The sequence below is a fragment of the Euprymna scolopes genome, chromosome 12 (genome assembly GCF_053919585.1).
Source record: "Euprymna scolopes isolate OS-2025 chromosome 12, ASM5391958v1, whole genome shotgun sequence".
NCBI classification, from domain to species: domain Eukaryota; kingdom Metazoa; phylum Mollusca; class Cephalopoda; order Sepiida; family Sepiolidae; genus Euprymna; species Euprymna scolopes.
The window spans coordinates 71,312,176-71,335,661 of NC_136493.1; positions in this window are offsets into that span (position 1 = coordinate 71,312,176).

The window sequence follows — 23,486 nt, forward strand, 5'->3', positions numbered from 1 at the left end:
CTGCACCGGCCGCTGACGTGGACCAAAGTCTAGCGAGGGAGAAAAGAAATATGCGGGGAAATGGGGGTGGGGTGGAGGGGAGTGGGTAAGATCAGAAGCAAAAGTGGTTTGACCTCCCCTTGTGGGGATGTCAGGTTAGTTAGCTCAGATCCCCCCCTCACAAGAGGAGAGAGCAGCGAAGGAAGTGGGTCTGAGTGCCGCGTCGCAATTAAGAGAGAGAGGGGATAGACATCTCTGCCCAGAGAGGGGAGCAGAAACGAAACACCCGCCCTACCCACGTCACCCTGCCCACAAACAACCCCAAGGAAGTGAGAAAGAGAGCCCGGTCTGCTCAATCCACTGGGAGAGCAGCGAAGGAAGACAAAGAGTTGGCCTGACAGGTCAGAGTGCTGCACAGGCAATTAAGAGGGGAGAAAGTACACTATTTCAACCTCAGTGGGAGGAGGAAACACAGTACCTAAAAGAAAAAATGCTAAGCTAACACGACCAGGTCGCTTCTACCAAAGAAAGTGTTGTCGGTCCCGAGAACAGCAAACTCCCAAAGAAGGGATCGGTTTTTGGGTCCACACAATGGCGTCGGTCCTGGGGGAACAAAAAACGGTCCAGACTCCCCAAAGTGGGGGTCGGTCCCACTAACAAAGGTTAGTAAAGTCACAAAAGTGACCAAAGTGAAAGCCTTAAACTTGTGGCGGACCTCTTGAAAAAAATCAAAAATGAGTAACTGGGAGAACAAATACTACACTGAGATATTAAATCCTTTATTCATGTTAAAAATACATTGAAAATCAACACTGAACAAAAAACTTAGGCACATAGCCAACTCAAGAGAGGGGGATCGTGGGTGTCGTTGGTCATCCTTGTCACTCCAGAACTAAACAAAATCAAAAGTTTCTCCCAGCTAGTATCTTTCACCATAATACAACATTCACCATTTCATACTGGGGGACATCCTACTTAACTCTCAATTTTTAAAACATTTTTACGTGTACAGCAAAAATGATAACTATAAAAATGGTACAATAATTCATTTGTGTCGAGGGCGGGGGGGCAGGGGGTGTTATTAGTAGGACCTTCCCAATCCCGTCTAGTTGATAGACTGCCCGTTCCACTAGGTTTGTAAAAGGAACCTCGCTTCTGCGTGTCAGTCTCTAAGTGAGGATGCCCTCTAGATGGGGGTGAATGGAGAAAAAAAAATTTTGTGGGTAAGGAATGGGGGTTAGTTTGTATTTCTTTCTCTCCAAGATGGGTGAAATTTAGAAGAGGGGGGAAAACAAAAATTGCAAGGAGGGGGTGGGGATCTTGGAGGCTTCCTAATCAGGGAGGGATGGAACACACACTCAGCTAGTTGAGAGGCTATTTGTTTAATTTTACTTTACAGAACTGTGCGTTCCACACCTAGATGGGGAACATGTATTCAAATTTGGCTCCTCTTCGTACATACAGACTTGCTACATGTATCCATCTTCTGTCAAATGCCGCGCGATGCAGCCTTCTTCTATCACATCTGATCTTCACCTGTAGATGGTGTTTAAAGAAAGTGATCAGATCCTGATCAGAAAAAGACAACACCCCCCGGCAACCGGGCAAATGCGACGTCCAAATCACCATTCTCGCCACAGCCAGGATCGTAACATAGACCATTTGTCTTTCCCCGTCCCACTGTGGCTTCACGTTGTCCACGACATTGGATACGGTAATTGGGCGAGGATGCTCAGGATCGATGCGAGTCGTCACCTCGCTGAAATATGACCAGTACCGGCGGAATGGCGACAATCGAAGAAAGCATGATCAGTTATTTCTACGCCCGTTGTCCCACAATGGGGACAATCAAGCCACTCCAAAAACCCGGAACTACATTGTATGTTGTTGAGTGGAAGTGCATTTCGGGCCAATCGCCAGGTCAGAGAAAACTTCGAATTGTTCAGATGACTCGAATCTGGCGCCCAGCTCCACGCGGAGTGGATCTCACTCTGCTGCCAACCCAAATGCGCGCATTGTGGGTCGTCGGCAGCCCCCTTCACTATATCCCTGTGGAGTTCCCTACGGGTAGCAGTCACACGGTCGCTGGACCTTGATAGTCATTTTAGCGCGGCTCGGCAGATTCTCCCCGCACCCTGCGACGGCTCTCATTAGAAGGGTCGAGAATGAGGTCGGGGAAGGCGGCAGTAACCACGGGGTGCCACGGTTGGTCATCTTACATATAGTGGCTCAGGTAGGCCAGCCTCTCAGCGTCTCGATGACACTTCATGTCTGGCATTCTCAAGCCTCCCTCACACGGACGTTGAATACAGACCTGTCTGCTAACCCAGTGTCTTTCTCTGTCCCATAGAAGTGAGGACAAGAGTTTGACAAAGCTGTTAGGTGTTGTGCAGACAGGGGAAGTACGGCCAGTCGGTAAAGGATGGGAGGAAAGACGTAAGTGGTGCATGCCTCAGTTTTACCCTTTTAGGAAAGTTTCCTAGGAAGCCACGAATTGACTGCAGCCTCCACCTTTGACCGTACCTCCAACCAATTTTTGTCAAGCTGGAGACCTGGTTTGAACCACACACCGAGGATCCGAACTGAGCCATCTGTCCAGCTGAATGGCGCCGGGAGGTTGGCGTTGCAACTCCAGGCGCCCAACCGCAGTTACACCGATCTGCCGCAGTTTATCTTGGCCCCTGTAATTCTTTCATACTGAGCAAGCGCCTCGACAGGACCTTGGCCAAAATCTTCAACCCTGTATTTAGCAGAGTTATGGGCCTGTAATCGTCTAACTCTTCCCCACCATGCCCATCACCGTTCCTCAGCAATGTGATCACTCCCTTGGTGACTTGCCCTGGGATGGATCCCTGAGCAAACAAATGGTTGAACACATCCGTGAGAAGAGGCAGAAACATGGGCGACAGGCTCAAATACAGTTCGTATGGCAGACCATTGAGTCCCGGCGATCTGTCACAGCTGACCCGCTTCAGCGCAGTAAAAACCTCCCACTCTGTCACCCAGCCCTCGCAACTAGCCGCTCTAGCCGCCTCGAGGTGGGGAGAGTCAGCCAAACAGTTGCTAAACTCAAGGACCAGAAGATCGGGCTGCTGCGTAAAATGCTCCTCGAAATGTACGCAAAACCCCTCGCAGATTTCCTGAGTCAATTCCAGAGTGCGTCCATCTGGATGTCTTACCTTTGCAATGTACTTGTCTGAGCCATGCCTAGAAATTTCATGACGTGCGTCAGTGTTGGAGTTGACTGCTCATTGCCTACCTTTCTAAGCCTAGCTCTGACTACTTGACCTTCATAACGCTCGCTATTCTCACGCAGAAGGTCCTGCTTAGCTAGTTCCTGACTAACCCTATCACCCTCCCCCATAGCCCGGGCTAGTTTCTGCTCTAGTTTCTTCATCGTCTTGGCTTATCTAGTGTGAGGCGCTGAGCATACTTGACAGAGAAGGTTTTTATTTTAGCTTTTAGACCTACCCACCACTTACTCCCGGTGCTACTTACCCACCACTTACTCACTAGTGCTTTTTGAATTAATTCTATTAGCTTCTCTTGGAAGTCTTGTATCTCCAGAAGGGAAGTGTTTAACTTCCAGTGAGCCACTAACTTAGGCCTATTTCCTAGCTTCATCCGGGCCATAACTAGTTTATGATCCGTCTGGTTTAGCCAAGTGAACATGGAACAAGATAAGAAGTCTACTCCGCCTCTCCTAACTAACATCCTGTCCAAGTAAGTGTTTGGATAGGAGGAAACACTATTGGTCCATATTCACATCTCCTGCCCTGGATGCTCAACCCGAAACCTGCCGACCAGACCGCATCTAGCCATCAGATCAGCCAGGCTGGACTCTTACCTCTCCGATCCTCTAGCATCGCCTCCTACCTTATCTATCTCGGGATCTAATATGGCGTTCCAATTCCCCATTAGCACTACCCGCTTCCGACAATCTACAAATGCGTTAAGCTGACTGAAGAATGAGACCCTCTCACGAGCGGTGCTGGGCGCATGAACCCTGATCACCCAAAACACAGAACATCAGCCACAACCAGCCTGCCCTCCGCATCCCTATGAACAACGTCGACCATTGCGGACACGGTGCGTTTAACCAGCAAGGAGACTTCCTTCCCCCGCAGGCTGCCATATGCTGAGAAAACCTCAAAATCTCGTGCCAGCACCTGACAGTCCACAGAAGAAATGAAATGCATCTCCTGAATCGCAGCCACATCCACTCCAAAGGATGCCGGAGGCGAGCCGTCCGGCCTGATGATCTCAAGCCTCTCGCATTCAGACAAGCCAAATTCAAAGCCATGGTACCTAGCTTAAGATGTGTCACACTCAGCTCCGAAATCGGTCGGGGAAAGGACGCTGACACTGTATGCAATGCTCAAGGTGGTCAGGTTTTTCATATCCTGACCTTCTCTCACAATGCCGCCAACGTCCAAAGGGAAAGTCAATTTAAGGGCCCTATAAAGTGACGGATGAACCAACAGTGGGATCCTTCCCTTGCATTGTTTTGAGAGTTCCTCAAGGGAAGTCTCATTTTTTCTAATCAGTTCAATTCCCAGAACAGCCCCTTCAGCGGCCTCCAGCATTGTCCATAAGTTTATCTTGCAGGCCTCTGGAAGCCTGACAAAAGTTGTTAGCAGTGGGGTGTCCGGGAAATTAGAGGGAACATTAATGTCTTTTTCCCCTATCTGTTGGCAATCCAGCAGAGGGTTTAAATTTTTTCTCTGTCGGTGGTGTAAATATATTGCCGCAGACAGGGTATCTATAAAACACAGTTTCTCCCTCATTTCAAGGGGAAGAGTCTCTGATGCAGTAAGTCCGTGAGCAGGAGAAGTTGAAGGGTCTCTCCCACTCCCGGGTTCACTCTTTTCTTTTTGGGGTGGTCGCTCAGTCTGCATTTTTATGGGGACAGGTGTATGTGTGGTGTCTGGTGTTGGTGTTTGTATTGTGTCTGGTGTTGGTGTCGTGTCTGGTGTTGGTGCAGTGTCTGCTGCGGTGTCTGGTATTGGTGTGGTGTCTGGTGTTGGTGTTGGTGCAGTGTCTGGTGCAGTGTCTGATATTGGTGTGGTGTCTGGTGTCTGGTGCGGTGTCTGGTATTGGTGTGGTGTCTGGTGTTGGTGTTGATGCAGTGTCTGGTGCGGTGTCTGGTATTGGTGTGGTGTCTGGTGTTGGTGTTGGTGCAGTGTCTGGTGCGGTGTCTGGGATTGGTGTGGTGTCTAGTGTTGGTGTTGGTGCAGTGTCTTGTGTTGGTGTAATGTCTAGTGTTGATGCAGTGTGTGATTTGGAGGGGAAAGTGGGTTGTGTTGTTGTTTGGGGTGGTGTATGCTGACAGGGAGTAGGGGCCACCTTTTCTTCCCTTTTTCTTCTTTTCTTTTTCTTTTTCTGCATTTCGAGTGAACCGGAGAGTGGTGAAGTTGGGTTCCTCTCTCTCTCACTCGCTAATTCATCCTCAGAGGGGCTTTGGTTGCTGCAGCTGTTGTTGTTGCTGCTGTTGCTGCTCCTGCTGCTTATGTTGTTGCTGCTGCTGTTGTCGTTGTGGCTGCGACTGTTGTTGCTGCTGTTGCTGTTGAGCAGGTGGTTGGGTTGATGTGGAGATAGATATGTTTTTCCGTTTACGCCCTGCCACCGTACTCCATTGATCCTTGGGCTTTGCCAACTCAAGGGCTGATGTTGGTGATTCCTTAGTTTCAATGACTGTTGCTACCCCGCTACTGGAAATGTGTTTACTTGTGGCACTGTTTGACTTGGAACTGCTTTTTGGGGGCAATTCTTTGCCATGTGGCCCTGCTTCAGACAAGACCAGCAATGAGGGCGCTGACTCTCAACCACCACTGTCATGTTGGCTTTCTTGAAAGATATTGTAGCTGGTATGCCTAGAAAGCCTTCTTTTTTGACCCGCATTGCTACTGTATAACTTCCCATGTGGACACCGTTTTTGGAGCGTGCCGGGTCCATCCGCTCCACCTCTCCAAAAATACTGAGGAAAGCTCCCAGCATTTCTGTGTGTAGATCAGCAGGAGCATTGAATATTTGTACTCGGATTCTCCTCCTGCTCTGATACTCTGGCAGTAACTTGATACCTGCGCATTTAAGTTCTGTGCATGAGAACTTTTCTGCTTCATCCTTGTTGGGGAGCAGTACGTCCCACACCGTGAAGCTCCTCTGGTGTATATACTTGACGGGTATCTTCAGTTTCTGGAGGAGCTCAGCCATTTCCTCTTTTTTCATCCCCTTGAGCTGATTTGCCCGGATGTCCGAAGTGATGAAGGATAGGATCTTGTCTTCCTTCGCCTCCCAGTCCCCAGGTATTGGCTTGCGGACGTTCCCCTCAATATATTCTTTGTACTTGGTAAGTTACAAGTCTTTATATTCCTGTGGGGAGAATCTCTTATCAGCGGTTTTACCCCATGTAGATCCCTCTGATGTCTTGGGCGAGGGGTCTTTTGTGGGGTTAAAAGACTGTTCCGCCGCTGTCTTGGAGGTGTTTTCTGAGACAAGTTTCCCTTTAGGGGTTGATTCTTCCACGCTTTGATTGGGTGTGTCCAGTACTGCTCCTTATTTGGGGAGCTTCCCTTTGGGGGCGCATCCCTCTTCATAATGTCTTGAGGCGGCTACCTCCTTGCCAGTGTTCATTTCTGGGCTGTATGCCTCTTCTTTTTTGGGAGAGCTGCCCTCTTGGGGAGCTTATCCCCCGGTAATGTCTTTTGGTACTGCTGCCCCTTGGTTTGGAGGATCTCGTGGGTGTGCCTCCTCAGTTTGGTAATTTGCTCCCTCTTTGGGGGAGCTGCCCCCGTGGGGAGCTTCTCCCTGGGCACTGTCTTTTGGGGCTGCTGCCTCTGCTTTCATGTTGTCCGGGCGGTACGCCTCTTTGGTTTTGAGTGTTGCTCCCCTATGTGGGGAGGCGTACTTTGGGGGAGTTATCATTTCCTTGCCTGGTGTTGTTTCTTTTTTCTCTCTTCCTGTATCTGTGGTTTCCATGGTCAGTCAATGTGTATAGAAAAAGAAAATCACTGTTTTGACTGATGTGGAGACGGCGTTCAAAGTGGGGAGCCGATTTGGCGCCAAAGGCGGCAATAGGGGAGATAGAACTGAGAGAGGGAATGGGAAGTTAGTGGAGGGAAGAGAGAAACTGTTTCCGACCCTCCCTCTCGGGAAGGTCGTAAATTATCAGCTCGGATCCCTCCTGTGAGAGGGGAGAGCAGAGAAAGACAGACAAAGTGGGAGTGCGGACAGAACGCGACCCAAAAAGCTTGTCAAGTGTTCCGGGCACGAGAATGTGTCGCCAGAACAGCACTGCCTCGCACGATGTAGGTATCAGAACAGATAGTACACTTTGATATTGGCAAAAAGGCCACGAAAAGCTTGAAAAGCTTAAAAAGCTAAGAACAGCATCTATTAACAACAGACCTTCGATCTTCACCAAAAAGACCAAGCACAAAAGTGTTACGGACAGCCCGACCGACCGATCGACCGACGGAGTGACTTATAGACGCTCTTGCACACGACTAAAAACGGCAAAAACTTTCTTGTTAAGCTGATAATAATTCGAATAATCTTAATAATGATAAACGATTGCATATATAGGATGAAATTTGGCAATGCAAATTAGAAATGTATATTACAGAAAAATAATTTATTAGAAATTAAAATTATGCAAATAAACAATACCGAGATTTGTTTGAGGGAGTTTGGGGATTATATAAAAAAATATTTCCGTAATATGATTAGAATTAAATAAGCCGAACCAAGTTTTATATAAATATATTTAGCATAGATGAAAAAAATTCTTTCGCGTTTATTAATTGAGAAGAGAACAAAGAAAGAAGACTAGAATAAGTTGTGTTTACTGTTTTACAAATGCTGAAAAATTCCAGCAAATATTGCAGCGTGTTTCACGGAAGAATACGCACATTTCGGCACCGTTTAATAAATGCTACAATTTATCTTTATAAACTCACTCTCCTAAATACGTAACCCCACAGAGGTCCCTTTTTAAATTTAGTTTTGCTACGGACCTCAAAATAACCGAGTATTTTTCATAATCATTCACACCCACATGTTACCGAAAAAATATTCGTTTTCTTACATTCAGTTATTATCATTCACTACGAACTAACTGTGGTGTAAATGAAGAAAAAAGAAACAAGAACGACCGACCGCGTTTTTGTGTGGCTTACCTCGTGTTCATAATGAAGAAGAAAGAAACAAAAATGGCTGCCCTGTTTCTTTATATGCCTACAGGGTGACCACGAGGTATGCAAATGAGATGCTCCTGATTGGAGATAAAAGAGGAGTGATTTGGGGAAGGAAGGCATTCTGAAGTTAGATTGCGAGCAGAGAAGTTGTATTTGTAGAAGAGAAAAGTCGGATGGAGGGGAGAGAAAAGATAAAGTTGCAGAAGTTCGTTTTGGAGTGGAGAGAAGACGCGTCAAGTGGTAACCAGAAAGTGAAAGTTGGGACAGCAGTGTCACGCAACCGACAAGCTATTTCGGCGCATCAAGCAAATTAACATGGCTGAGTGGAGACTGAGCACTCAGATGTTGAGACCCTTTACTGGGGAGGGTGACCTGATTAAGTGGCTAGAGAAATTAAAAATGGTGGCGAAGCTGCAAAAGATAGAAGATGCGGTCACCCTGCTGCCGCTATACTTAGAGGGGAAGCCCTCACGATTTACCAGCAGATGCGAGATGAAGACAAGGAAGACCTTGCCTTAGTGGAGCAAAGGCTGAAATTGGCCTTCGCTGAGGGCCCATTTGAAACACTTGGCAAGCTGTCAAGTTTGAGGTGGACCGGCGAGTCCGTTGACGTCTTTGCGGCAGAGATCAGGAGACTGGCAGGGTTGGCTGGTTACGTGGGGAGGAGCCTGGAGATGACGGTAAAGCTGTACCTAGTGAACGGCTTCCCAGAGGAAATCTCTGCGAACATGCAGAGAATCACGGGGATCCATTCTATGGAAGTGGACGATCTCTTGGTCCACGCCAGAGTCCTAGTGAAAAATGTTAAAAGCCCAATCGTGGCTGCAGCTGTTAGTGGAAATATGTGCATGAGGCCTCACTTGAATGAGAGGCAGCCGGCGAGGTGACAGGAGGGGAGACCTGCCATCAAGTGTTTCCGGTGCCAGAGTCCTCATCTGATCAAGGACTGCAAAGAGCCGAGACCGGGGATCACGTGCTACCGATGTGGACAAGTGGGGCATATTAGCCGCTATTGTGTTGCTGCACGGGACCAGGGAAACGAGTGAAGGGGAGCTATTGCGCCAGTGGTTACCCCTTCTGTGTGGAAATGGCGCATGATGGAACATTGCCTCGGTTACCGGTGGTAGTCAATGGGAAGAGAGCCATAGCCCTTGTCGACACAGGCTGCACTACAACGTTGTTAGCGAGGAATGTCGCGAGGTCATGGAGCGGAACCAGGATTATTAGGACCGTGGATGGCAGGGATGTGAAATGCCTAGGAGAGACGACAGCGGAAGTAATGGTGCAAGGGGTGCCCATTGGACTGCAAGCCCTAGTGTTGAATCATCTGGTCGGTGGTGTCGACGTGATTATAGGTATGAGTGCAATTAACCGACTGGGGGGCGCTACGTTAAGAGGAGGCCAAGTGACGTTTGGACGTCTCGGCGCAGTGGGGATGGCAGGAGTGGAAAGTGATAGAACCGTCAGAAACCCAAAACCGGAGGTTTGCTGCATTGAGGACAAAGATTTCTTGGCGAAGTTTGATGGCGTGAGGTGGACGGTGGAATGGAAATGGATCTCCGGGCCCCCAGAACTACAGAATAAGGTGGGCTGCTACGAAAACACCCTGCGAGGAGAAATAAGAAAAGGATTCGAGGAAGAAGTGGAGAGGTGGATAAAAGAAGGAATTCTGAAACCGTGGACAGAGGAAGAAAAAGGAGTGTTGCCACTACTGGCGGTTGTTCAGCCTACCAAAAACAAGATTAGGCCCGTGCTGGATTTTAGGGAATTGAACAGACACGTAGCCTGCCACACTGGAACGGGATCGACGTATGTGAGGAGGTCATGAGGAAATGGAGAAGAATGGGGCGGGCCACTAAGATTGTCGATCTGAAATCGGCATATCTGCAGATCCATGTAGATGAAAAACTCTGGCAGTACCAACTGGTCCGGTACAAGGGGCGGATGTATTGTCTGACGAGGTTAGGCAAAATTATGACTGCCGTGCTGAAGACAGTGCTGAGCAAAGACTGTACAGTGGAGGAGGCCACTAGTTCGTACATTGACGACATCCTGGTGGAAGAGGCAGAGGTGACAGCAGAGGAAGTAAGAAGCCATGTCGAGAAGTATGGGTTAACTGCGAAACCGACGGAGGCCCTAGATGGAGGAGCGGTGCTGGGGTTGAAACTAAGGCGAGATGGAAAAGAAAGCCTTGTCTTCGAACGAGGGAATGCAATACCCGAAGTCGGATCTGAGCTGACGAGGCGAGAACTCTTCTCAGTCTGCGGGAGGCTGGTCGGGCACTATCCTATCGCTGGCTGGCTAAGGATAGTATGCAGCTTTATTAAACGACAAACAGGCACTGATGGCTGGGAGGGCCGTGTGACGAAGGAGGTCATGAATATGCTGCAAGAAGTCATTGCGAGAGTGAGGAATGAGGACCCAGTGAAAGGGAAATGGTATGTCAGCGGCGAAGACGCGGGTGTGGTTTGGTGGGATGCCAATAACCTGGCGTTGGGCGTCGTACTAGAGATAGGAGGTGTAACTGTGGAGGATGCGGCGTGGCTAAGAAAAAACGACTTCTCCCATATCAACGTAGCAGAACTAGATGCCGCTATAAAAGGAATCAATCTGGCCCTGAAATGGGGATTGAAAATAATTGAAGTCAAAACCGATTCGGCAACTGTAGCGTCGTGGATTCGGTCGGCAGTAACTGGCGATAAGAGAGTTAAGACCAGGGGTGCTGCGGAAATGCTGATCAAGCGCAGACTCGGAGCGCTCACCGACCTGATAGCGGAATTCCAGTTGAGAGTATCTGTTGTGTTGGTCCCGTCAGAAAAAAAAAACAAGGCGGATTCGATGACACACGTGAAGAAGGCCTGGCTGCAGGAGGGAAAGGAGGTCTCCTCGGTATGCTGTGCAGGGGAAGAAGTCAAAGAGTCACACGAAATGCACCACTTTGGTCGAGAACGAACGTTATTCCTAGCCAGAGAGGTTTACCCGGAGACCACCGAGGAGGAGGTTAGGGAGGTGGTGGAGAACTGTCGAGAGTGCCAATCAATTGACTCTGGACCGTCCAGACACGAAGCAGGAGAGCTACACGTTGCGGAGGACTGGAAGCGATTGGCCATTGATGTGACACACTATCGCCACAAATTGTATCTGTCGATGGTCGACTGTGGACCGGGAAGGTTTGCCACCTGGAGAGAGATCAGGGCAGAAGCTGCATGGGCGATCGGAGGGGTCACCGAGGAGATATTTTTGGAGAGAGGGCCGATTGAGGAACTCTTAATGGACAATGGCTCCGCTTTCCGATCAGAAGCCTTTAAAGGGGTGTGCGATAAGTGGGGAGTAAGGCAATTTTTCAGAGCAGCGTATCGGCCGAGTGGCAACGGAATAGTGGAGAGGACTCATCGCACCATTAAAGCTGCTGCGGAAAAAAGCAACGTATCACCCATAGGGGCGGTGTTTTGGTATAACATCTCACCGAAGACCAAACAAGATGAGACAACTGTGCCTCATAGGGCTGTTTTCACATATAAGTGGCGGCATCCGTGCAACAAAACAGCAGGAATTGAGAGTGAAGAAGCCACTATCAAAGTAGGTGAAGAGGTGTGGGTGAAACCCCCCAATCCACAGTGTACCACTCGTTGGAAAAGAGGGGTCGTAACAGGATTGCAGTCGAAGAACAATGTGATGGTGAATGGCGTTCCCCTGCATATCTTAGACCTGCGTCGTGTGACATTGCCGGTATGCAGTGAGAGCAGTGAAGAAGGGGAAATCGAGGGCCACCGAGAAGCAAATGATGCTGCTCGACCTGACTTAGGCCCGTGTTGTAGTGAACCTGAAAATGTTAACCCCCGAGAAGTTGTCCCCCAGAGGCCTCGACGTGAGAGGAGGCGGCCTGCTTGGATGGAGGATTACGAAGTATCCTATTGATCTCGAAGATCAGGGGGGTGTGTGGTGTAAATGAAGAAAAAAGAAACAAGAACGACCGACCGCGTTTTTGTGTGGCTTACCTCGTGTTCATAATGAAGAAGAAAGAAACAAAAATGGCTGCCCTGTTTCTTTATATGCCTACAGGGTAACTACGAGGTATGCAAATGAGATGCTCCTGATTGGAGATAAAAGAGGAGTGATTTGGGGAAGGAAGGCATTCTGAAGTTAGATTGCGAGCAGAGAAGTTGTATTTGTAGAAGAGAAAAGTCGGATGGAGGGGAGAGAAAAGCTAAAGTTGCAGAAGTTCGTTTTGGAGTGGAGAGAAGACGCGTCAAGTGGTAACCAGAAAGTGAAAGTTGGGACAGCAGTGTCACGCAACCGACACTAACGTAACACTATAATTATTGAAATAACAAACGATCCCTTTTTAGATCTTAGAAATAGACGTCAATCAGCCGTTCAAATTATACAGTAATATTAAAACCAGTCGCAATTCCGATTAACAGTTCATATATTCGAACACGACACAAACCCTCTCAGCGTCGCGCCTGAATACGTTTAATCAAAGAAAATCTTCTTACATATCGTATCATATTTTCTCCTTTAATTTTAGTTTATTTTCGTCAATATAAAAACCACACTTTACATTATTCATTTGAATTCATTTGAATTACTCATCAAAAAAAAAAACAAAAAAACATATTCGTTCAACAAAATGAACGATTTCCTCTTTCACCTTGCGCCATTCATAGCTATTGAAGCCCAGAATGGCACAAACTTAGTTTTTTTTTATTCCTCCTTGCGTTTGATTCATTCCATTGAACGTTAAAATACAATTCTGTATCACTTCCTGGTATTCTTAAATAAGAAAACACTTTATTTTCTGCTGCTGCTACAGTGACTAAATACTATTTGCATTATTGTTACTACTACTTTTATTTATTGCATTCGCATTTTTTAAAATGCTAGTATTAATAATATAACACTTCTATTTATTTTAGACGTATTCAGACCACGTATGATTTCCTACTTACACTTTGCGGCATTCATAGCTATGGAAGCCCTGCATGACAGAACCTACGTTTTGTTTTCTTTACGTTTGATTATTATTATTATTATTATTATTATTATTATTATTATTATTATTATTATTATTACTACTACTACTACTATTTATTATTGTTTATTCTACTACTTATTGTTATTAGTATTATTATATAATAATATAACAGTTATATTTACTATATACGCATTCCGGCGGAAATCGGTTGCGGATTTTAATAACTATTCGATATTTTCACGTAACACAAATAACATAAAAAGTAATTGCTTTTTTCGACTATTAATTGAACATGAAAATTGCTGACTTATTTACAAAGACACCGACATGCATTATAATTAGTGACCGCCAAATGTATGAGTGTCTTGGATTTTCGGAGTCTGTCTTTTAAAATTTACCAAAAATCAGGTAATTATCTAATCAATATAAAATTTTCATTGATTAATAAGTAAAGAATGCACTGTATATGCGTAATGTATGTAAATAACTTTCAGACAGAGTAGTTTCCCTTGAACTAAGAAACCAACTAACATCCGGGTTTTCACCACATATGTGTGGACGCCATGACAGTTGTACATCGTTGTAAAAAGCGACTAATACAAACAAGTTACCGTTTACTGTGCTCGTGTGAGTTTATTACAAATTGGCGACGATGATTCGAACAAAAAACGAATTATGGCTACCTTCGGTCGGTTGGAATCGTTTGATAGCTCAAGTGAACAATGGGATCAATATATCGAGTGTCTGGAAAACTTTTTCGAAGTAAATACCCGAGTAAGTACCCGAGGATACTACTCACGTGAAGAAGAGACAACCGATTCTTTTATCGGTTTGTGGAAGTAAGGTGTACAAACAAATATCAAGTTTATCAGCCCCAGAAAAAACGAAAGATAAAGAATTTGACGAACTTGTCACACTGATGAAGAACTACTTCAGCCCAAAGCCGTCTGTGATCGTTCAGAGAACAAAGTTCTATACACGAAACCGCCAACCGGGCGAGTGATCACAGACTATGGCAGAGTTAAGAAACATGTGTGAAGATTGTCGTTTTGGAACATTTTTGGACAAAATGCTACGGAATAAACTCGTAGTAGTAGTAAACGATGACAACATTCAGAGGAGACTACTTGCAGAGAGAGACCCTATCACCTTTAATGAAGTTTTCAACATAGCGGTCAACATCGAATCGGCTTCCAAACATTTACAGGGCATTCAAACAAAACAAATGGAAGTAAACAAAATTTTTGCACGGCCACGTGGGCAGTCCGAAAAAATAAAACATGAAAATAGACTGCATGAAAGGTCGGAAGAAGAGTGTATCCGTTGTGGAGCAACACACGAAGCAAGTAAGTGCCCTTTTAGATATGCCAATAGGGTAGAAAAGAAGAAAAAATTGGTGAGACAAATAGAAGTGGAAGACACAGACTTAGATAATTCCGAGGAAGTTTATACCATAAATAGAATCAGAGCGCCACTGGAAAGAGTGGAACCCTATTGTGTATTGCGAGAAGAGGGGTTCTATGGAGATAGATACAGGAGCATCTGTAACGATAATGGGACTGAAAACGTGGAAAACAATAAGCCATTAAAAGTTGTTGCAGCCCACAAAAGTACGTCTTATACGGGAAATTGTATTCAGGTGATTATATAAACGAAAGTTTCAGTGCAGTTGGACAGTCGTCGGATGGAATTACCGTTAATTGTGGTAGAGGGGGATTCACCCACACTCCTGGGCAGAAACTGGCTGCAACACATGAGATTGCCATGGAAAGAGATTTTCAAGGTTCAAACCGTGAAGGAGGCAGATCAAGACAAACTGGAAGAAATATTAGCAAAGCATAAGGTTGTGTTCGATGGGAAGTTGGGTCAAGTGAAAGGAACCTATGCCAGTTTGTATGTAGACCAAGAGACAAAACTCAGGTATTTCAAACCAAGGTCAATACCCTATAGGCTAAAGAAGAAAATAGAAGATGAATTAGGGAGACTGCAAAAAGAAAGAACAATTTCACCAGTTGAATTCTCTGAATGGGCTACACCAATAGTACCTATTTTAAAAGCGGATCAGTCTGTACGCATTTGTGGTGATTATAAAGTGACAATCCAGTCACTAAATTGGATAATTATCAACACCAAAAACGGAAGATCTATATGCGACATTAGGAGGAGGTGAATCTTATACGAAGCTAGATTTAAGCCAAGCTTACCAGCAATTATTGCTGGATGAAAAATCAAGAAATTAACAACTATTAATACTCATGAGGACCTTTTCATGTACAACAGATTATTCTATGGATTGAAATCAGACACAGGAATATTTCAAAGAACTATGGAAAACATTTTGCAGGGCTTTGGAAACGTAATTATTAGAATTGATGACATTCTACTGACAGGTAAAACCAGATAAATAAAAAACACTTTTGAACAGGCTGGAAAAATGTGGAATTTGGCTAAACCGAGAAAAATGCCAATTTTTAGTGCCCGAGGTATTATATCTAGGCCATATAGTAAACAGGGAAGGAATAAAACCTGCAGAAGAAAAAGTGAAAGCCATCAAAAAGGCGCCCACGCCCAACATCAGTAAAGGAGCTACAAGCTTTTCTGGGTATGATAAATTACTATACCCAGTACATTCCGAACATTTCAAATATTCTGGCTCCGTTGCATCAGTTATTGAAGAAGGAATCAAAATGGGAGTGGACGTCAAAACAAGAAGGAGCATGGGAAGAAGCAAAAAAAAAAAAACAAACAATTAAATTCCTCAAAAGAGTCGGTACATTTCGACCCAAACAAAGCAGTGACAGTGGCATGTGATGCTTCCCCATTATGGGGTAGGTGCTGTACCATCGTACATCATGAAGAATCCGAAAGACCAATGGCTTTTATATCAAAGACCCTCACACCAGCAGAAAAAAAATTATGCCCAAATTGACAAGGAAGCGTTGGCAGTAGGTTTGGGGGGGAGAAAGTTTCACCAATATCTGTATGGAAGGGCATTCACATTATATACTGACCATAAACCGCTCTGGAGATATTTTAAAGAAAATAAGAAAATCCCAGAAATTAGTTTGGCAAGAATTCAACGTTGGGCAGTAATCCTATCCGCATATGCTTACCAACTAGAATATCGGGAAGGAAGGGTAAATGGAAATGCAGATGGGTTGAGTAGGTTGCCGAGACATACAACACTGGAAGAAGTGCCCAGAGGAGAACATCATGCTGCTAGAATACCTGGATCAAACTCGTGTTACATACCAAGAAATTACGAGGTGGACAAAAAAGGACAAACTCCTAAAGCAGGTGCTGGACTATGTAAAAAATGGGTGGCCAGAGAAGTGTCCTACTACCGAAGATTGGCAGCCTTACTTCAATAGAAGACATGAATTGGGAATTGTGGAAAAATGCTTACTTTGGGGAAAGCGAGTAGTAGTATACATGCAAGGGCGAAAAGAACTTGTAGAGGCATTCCATGAGGGACATTCAGGAATTTTAAAAATGAAAAGGCTGAGCAGAACCTATTTTTGGTGGCTAAAGTTAGACCAGGAAATAGAATTTAAGGTGAGGAATTGATATGAGTGTCAAGAAACCAACCAAATGCCAGCAACCGCACCTTTGCATCCTTGGGAAATCCCTGAAGAGAAGTGGTCTAGACTGAACATAGATTATGCAGGCCATTTGAAGGTAATATGTTTCTGGTAATAGTGGACGCTTTCAGCAAATGGTTAGATGTCTATATATAAAACTCATCCACCACAAATACCACTCTTCAAAACCTACAAAGATGTTTTGCAACTCACAGGTTGCCAAAAAACATTGTAACTGATAATGCAGCCGTTTTTGTAGGTGAAGAATTCCAAACATTTATGTCAGGTCAAGGAATCCACCATATCACATCACCAAAACACCTCTCTTCAAATGGATTAGCTGAAAGATATGTACGCATTTATAAAGAAGGGATAAAGAAAATGAGTCATGAGAAAGGCTCCCTAAGTTTAAAACTGAGCCGTTTTTTGTTGTCATATAACTCCACACCACAAACGGTCATGGGCATATCACCAGCAGAATTATTAATGAACCGGAAAATAAAGACAGTTTTGGATTGGATCATTCCAAAGAAGACTAAAGTGAGAGAGCGGATGAAAAAACACCAACAAGAAATTCAAAAGAAATATCATGACAACTCTAGGATCATATGAGAATTTAGAGAAGGTGAATTAGTTTTGGACAAAAATTTCTATACAGGACCAAGATGGAAAAAGGGAGTGATCACGAGACGAACACGCCCAGTGTCATATGAAATTGAACTAGAGTCGGGGACAGTGGTAAGGCTGGACTCAGATAGAGCTTCGGAAATAGAAAGAACAAGCCCACAAAAAAAGAAAACAAAATTCGGAAACAGACTGGGTGATCCCACTGACCTCGGATGCCAGTAGTCCAGGTAGTTTTCGTCCGGCCAGGGAAATGACAACTGGAATGGGGAATACCCAGCATGGGGCTCCAGTAAGAGAAACCATTAGATGTAGTGAAAGAACTAAAAACAAACCCAAGCACTTAAAATACTATGTCACATAAACAAGCAAGTAATTCTGAACTAGGGTGGAGGAGATGTAATGTATGTAAATAAGGTTCAGACAGAGTAGTTTCCCTTGAACTAAGAAACCAACTAACATCCGGGTTTTCACCACATATGTGTGGACGCCATGACAGTTGTACATCGTTGTAAATAGAAACTAATACAAACAAGTTCTCGTTTACTGTACTTTTGTGAGTTTATTACAATATGTTGTAATTTTTTTTTTTCAGTTTCATTGTATTAATATATTTTTGGAGACTTTATACCCCTTCCTCTTTTGTCCCTTGTTCGACCCCTTAAAGTCCAAGCGATCCATTAAGTACACACTCATTTTGTGGAAGAAGGGCGAATGAGTGTAGAAAAAAATTCAGATTGTCTTCGATATCGAAGATTGAAATTCAAAGTTTAAATGCGTTTAATATTTTATCTTTTGCGTTTTGAAGTGTCAAATTCATTGAATATGTTATCAATAATTATCTTTCAGATGAGGATAATTTTATTTTTACCGAAAACGCTAAAATAGGCATATTTTTTAATCTTTAAAAAATAAATGAAACATTTAATTTTAGAATGCGTAAACTTTCCATGTATCAGTACATGTTTTAAAGAATCGATACCAAAAACAAAAAGAAACACACAAATAAATAAAAACAAGATGTGAAAATTATAAGTGTTAATTATATCTGCAAGTGCCGTTTTACGCGAAAATGTTTTCAGGATATAGTTGTTATCTCCCTTTTTGAAAATTGACTCTAACTATGAAGACGTGGATTTCCGTAGATAATGGTTGTGACATCCCAACAAGTCGCATCCCCCCAGAGGGTTACCAAAAACGGCTCTTTTAAGAGCCACCAACCTCTAATGAAAGTCTTTATCAACTTGATTTATGCAATAAAGAATTGAGGACACTACAGTATGATCTAGTTTATGGAAAAAAGTGTGGCTCATTGGTTATTATTAATTAGAAAATAAGAAAGGAAAAATGATTTTACTCGTGAAATTAAAATCTGACTAAAGTTGATATTAAAACTGAGAAATATAATGCCAAAAATGTATGTTTGATGTAAAAATAGAAGAAAAGCAGCTTTTCTTAACTTTTAACAAATATTAGGAAAAATTTAAAGCTTGTTCAATTATTATGAGGGGAAAATTATAAAACTAAAATAACATATTTTACAATAAATGGCGCTTGTAAATATAATTTAATTCAATTATTTAAAAAATGTATTTGTCTGTCTAGTTACATTAAAAATCATGAAAATGCTTAAATAAATATTTATACGCGACTGGGTTCCCATACTTGAAATCCAATATGGCGGTGGTAGGTAAAAAAGTTCGAGTTCATGATAAAAAATGGGATTATTTGAATTTATTGAAATATAAGGTAATTATATTCTAATATTTTTGCATATTCTTATAGCCAATCACAGTAAATTTTATTTAGACATAAAAAGTTAGTATAATTGATACAAAACCCTTTTTAAAATATTTATGTTTTATTTACATTCTGCGAAGACTTTTTGGAAAAATTTAAAACTTAAAATTCTATTAAAATGGTGGAAAAGTATATATTAATCTGCTTTTAACATTATAAACATCAGGGTTTTATCTTTCTGATAAAATCAAAAGTTGTTCAGAAATACCGGATTTTCATAGATTTTAATAAGAAGTTTTCGATCGATTGGCGGTCACTAATTATAATAGACTTGATGCCTTGATTATATTTTGATTTGTATTAATATTATAATTGGAATAGATAAGCATGTTCTTAGAACGAACACTTAGAAACCTAGATTTTATTTGATTCAAAACTACATTACACCTTTGTTTTTTTTTGGGGGGGGGTGATTCCTGTTTAAAACTATATCCCCGCAGGAACGGTTCTAAAATCTATTTTTAATCGATATTTATTTCATGATTGCACAATTTTCCAACTTTGCTAAAATTGCCCTTTTTCCTTTTGCCCAATTTCCCGGGCACCACCAGAACCCAACTGTTCTTGATTCATATAACTTTTCTTTTCAATACAATTACCACAGTTTTTCGCAGAAAGAGTATGGCAAACGAACAAGCAGTGGTTTCAGCCTTTTCCCTTGTGTGTGTGTGTGTGTGTGTGTGTGTGTGTGTGTGTGAGATGGGGGTTATTTTCTGACGGAAAATTCGTGTACTGGTATTTTCGTTTTTACTCCGCAAATTAATCTTTTAAGCCTTTCTATAACGCATACAAGTGCGAGGAGTTACTATTTCAGTTATTCAAAATTAATTTTATGGGGACATACTCATTTTCTAAATTACTGACCACCGGATACCTCCAAAGCGCACCATAGAATATACTCCTCTATGTAAACGATGTTATCTCTGCAATTATATAAATGCACCTTTGTCTCTCTGTGTGTGAGTTTGTTCCTTATAGACTTCAAAACGGGTGTGCAGATTTTCTTTACAAGTTACAGAACTTTAGTGTATAAGTCTGAGAGTGATCTTAGTTAAGTTTTATCTCAGAATATCCCGATAATTACGATAATCGATAATCGAAACCGTTATCTTAATTTATCTATCATCACGAAAGCCATTTTTACCATGTCCTCGTTTAGCAACAATGATAGAACAACGGGTCGTGAAAATTCTACTGTGGGTAAGTTGATAGCGCGTTTTTTGTTTTTGTTTTTGTTTTTTGTTTTTTTGCGTGACGTGGTCTGTAGTTTCAAAATTCGCACGTAAATTTCTTAATGTTTTTTTTCGTTTACTGGAAAGAAGTTTATATAAAATAATTTTATAAAAGAAACAGTAGGTTCTCTAGGGTGCCATATATTTTAGACTAAGTTACTGCCTAAAGGCTTGTGAAGCTTCCTCCCAGACGATTTCACGGATTTCGATGACAATAAAAATATAGGAGTGTGAAATATTCGTTGATTATCATTCAATCCCGGGCAACATCAGGTCTTCATGCTAGTTTAATATAGGTTAATATTCTCATCATAACTTTTGTACTATTCAAAAGAAGAAGCCTAAAATAAACTGCTAATAATTACAAAAATGCAAGACTAAAATCGTTAATGTTCTTATGTAGTGGCCACTTACAATGCGTAGACATACGCATGTTTTATGAATCTACCAAAATTCAACTAATTATAATAGTTTAACAATATTTTCGACACTTATTGAATTTTTCATTGATTTATATGTAGAATGCAGTATTGGGAAATATATATCAGAGATATATTTATCTTATTCAACCTCAATAAAATACGTTACAATCTTTCGACGTAGTAACATGTCGAGGTTACATTTATTTTTCATGTTTACCATGAATTCGAATAATTAAGTTTAAATACATTAAAATGATTTAAATTCCATTCTCCCAAAATGTTCAGTTTTAACCACAGAATTTTAAGTAAACGTTTCCTATTTTTTGTCTATTTATTAAACATCAAATTATGACAGTACACGACGGCATGACCACAATGACACCCCTGTTCCTGTGAAATGACCGAAGTTAAGCAACATTGAGCGTGGTTAGTACTAAAATGGGTGGCTATTTGGGAATTCCCGGCGCTGCATGGAATTTCCGCTTATTTTGGCATTGTTTTCAGTCGTCCCGAACTTCTTGCTACTGAACTTAAGCAGTGCCGATTCAGAAGAAGTGTGGCTGTAGTTTGTACAACCCTTGCCTCACAATTCCACTCGCAGCTATCCTAAAAGGGAGTATCCTTTGTCTTTCGAGACTGAATGATGATGATGATGATGATGATGATGATATCAACTTGTCGAGCAATGGAGGTTCCTACTGACCACTTATATAAATATATTACTTCCATCCCAAAAGAATCCTTAATAATATTGCTTTTTTTATTTAACATTCTCCTATATTACCCCGGGCAACACCAATGGTTTAATCCATTTTACTGCATATATAATGTTGTTAATTTAGTTGCAAAACATGACGCTTGTAAATGGTTTAACGATAGATGTATTTCTTCTTTTCGATAATGTATTAATCTTACTTAATGTATTCTACCAGTAATATACTCTGTCTTCTTATTTGCTATTTTGTGCTTATGCATTATTAAGTTTTAGTGATAAACCCCGTTCATCTCCATGATATATTGTGAAATTATATGACTCACTACTTGGTAGAAATTTTTTTTATTACATTTTCACCCCAAACAAGGCACATTGCCACTTTGATGTAGGCGACTACTATCAGGGACATAATCTACAGGGGTACTATGTGGGAAGTTGGGCAGCAAGATGTCGGTTCATGTTACACTTGGATTTCTGCATGTCAGTACAGTTGGTGAAGCAGAAACAGGAAAGGGAATTCCAAAGTCTAGCGGTTCTGAGGAAGAAACTACTGGAGAAGAAGGCTCTCTTACATCTAGGGATCTCTATTGTGAAGGAGTGTGATTTAGCTGCTTGTCGAATTTGCCGGGGGTATTTACGTCGAGGGGGTACGAGTGCTTGCAGTTCGTTGGGGCATTCACCGTTAAAGTACTTGTAGAACAGGCAGAGGCTGAAGCTTAGATGACAGTTCAGGACCTACCAGGTTGGCGACGCTCTTTTGAACCTTGTCCAAGAGCGAGAGACTAGTAGCAGATGCACTATCCCAAATATGACAACAATACTCCATACATGGCCTTATAGAGGTACAGGATACTTTCGGGCGTTAGTAGCTTTCTAGTACGGTAGAGAGAACTTACCTTCTTCCCAGTGGTCCCGGCAATGCTCTCAATTTAATTGTTTCAACTCATGTTTCCTGTGAACGTCAGGCCAAGGAGTTTAAAAGATATGCTTTCAGATAAAGAGTCTTTGGCCATTGCTATTGGTGGTAGAGAAGGTTTCTTGTAATTATTGAAGGAAATAAGTGTAGTCTTGGCAGTATTGAAGGTGACCATCCATTTTTTGTCCCCATTCCACTACAGATTGGAAATCATCCTTTAGTGTTTCTGCCATTTCTTTAGATATGTGTTCATTTGTTTTCCTGTCGTGTCTGTTATAGAGCGTGGTGTCATCAGCATATATACCCATTTCACAGACAATTTTGTCAGGGAGGTCATTTATGAATATTAGGAATAATAGAGGTCCAAGGATAGACCCTTGAGGCACTCCCGCATTTATATCATATTGTTTAGATGTACGACCATCGAGGACAACCTGGATTTTTCTCTTATCTAAGAAGGATTTAATTATGTTAATTATTCTTCCAGTGATACCGTATGATCTGATTTTCCTAAGAAGACCTTCATGCCATACCTTGTCAAAAGCCTTAGATATATCTAGAGCTACCGATCTATCCTCCCCTGCTTTGTCAAGTGAATGGTATATACGTTCAGAGATTACAATTAGCATGTCTGCTGTGGAACGGGATTGCCTAAATCCGTATTGTTGGTCGGTCAGAAATTTAGCATCTGTAAGTTGATGGACTAGAGCTTGGTTAATTATGGACTCAAATATTTTAGCAAAAAGTAGGAGGAGGCTAATGAGGCGGTAATTTACTGGGTCAGTTCTTTCGCCAGAATTTTTGAAAATTGGTACCACAGGAGCAGTTTTCCAGCAGGCAGGAAAGCAAGATTCATTAAGGCGTTTGTTATAAAGTTTGGAGAGAACTGGAGCTACTTCGGCGGAGCACTTTTTTAATAGCACAACCGGGATGAAATCAGGTCCATATGCTTTTGAAATGTCAAGATTTTTATGATAACATGCACCTGAGAAGGGGTGATTTTCAGATCCTCTAATGTGGCGTCTGTCCGCAAAGAAAAGTCTG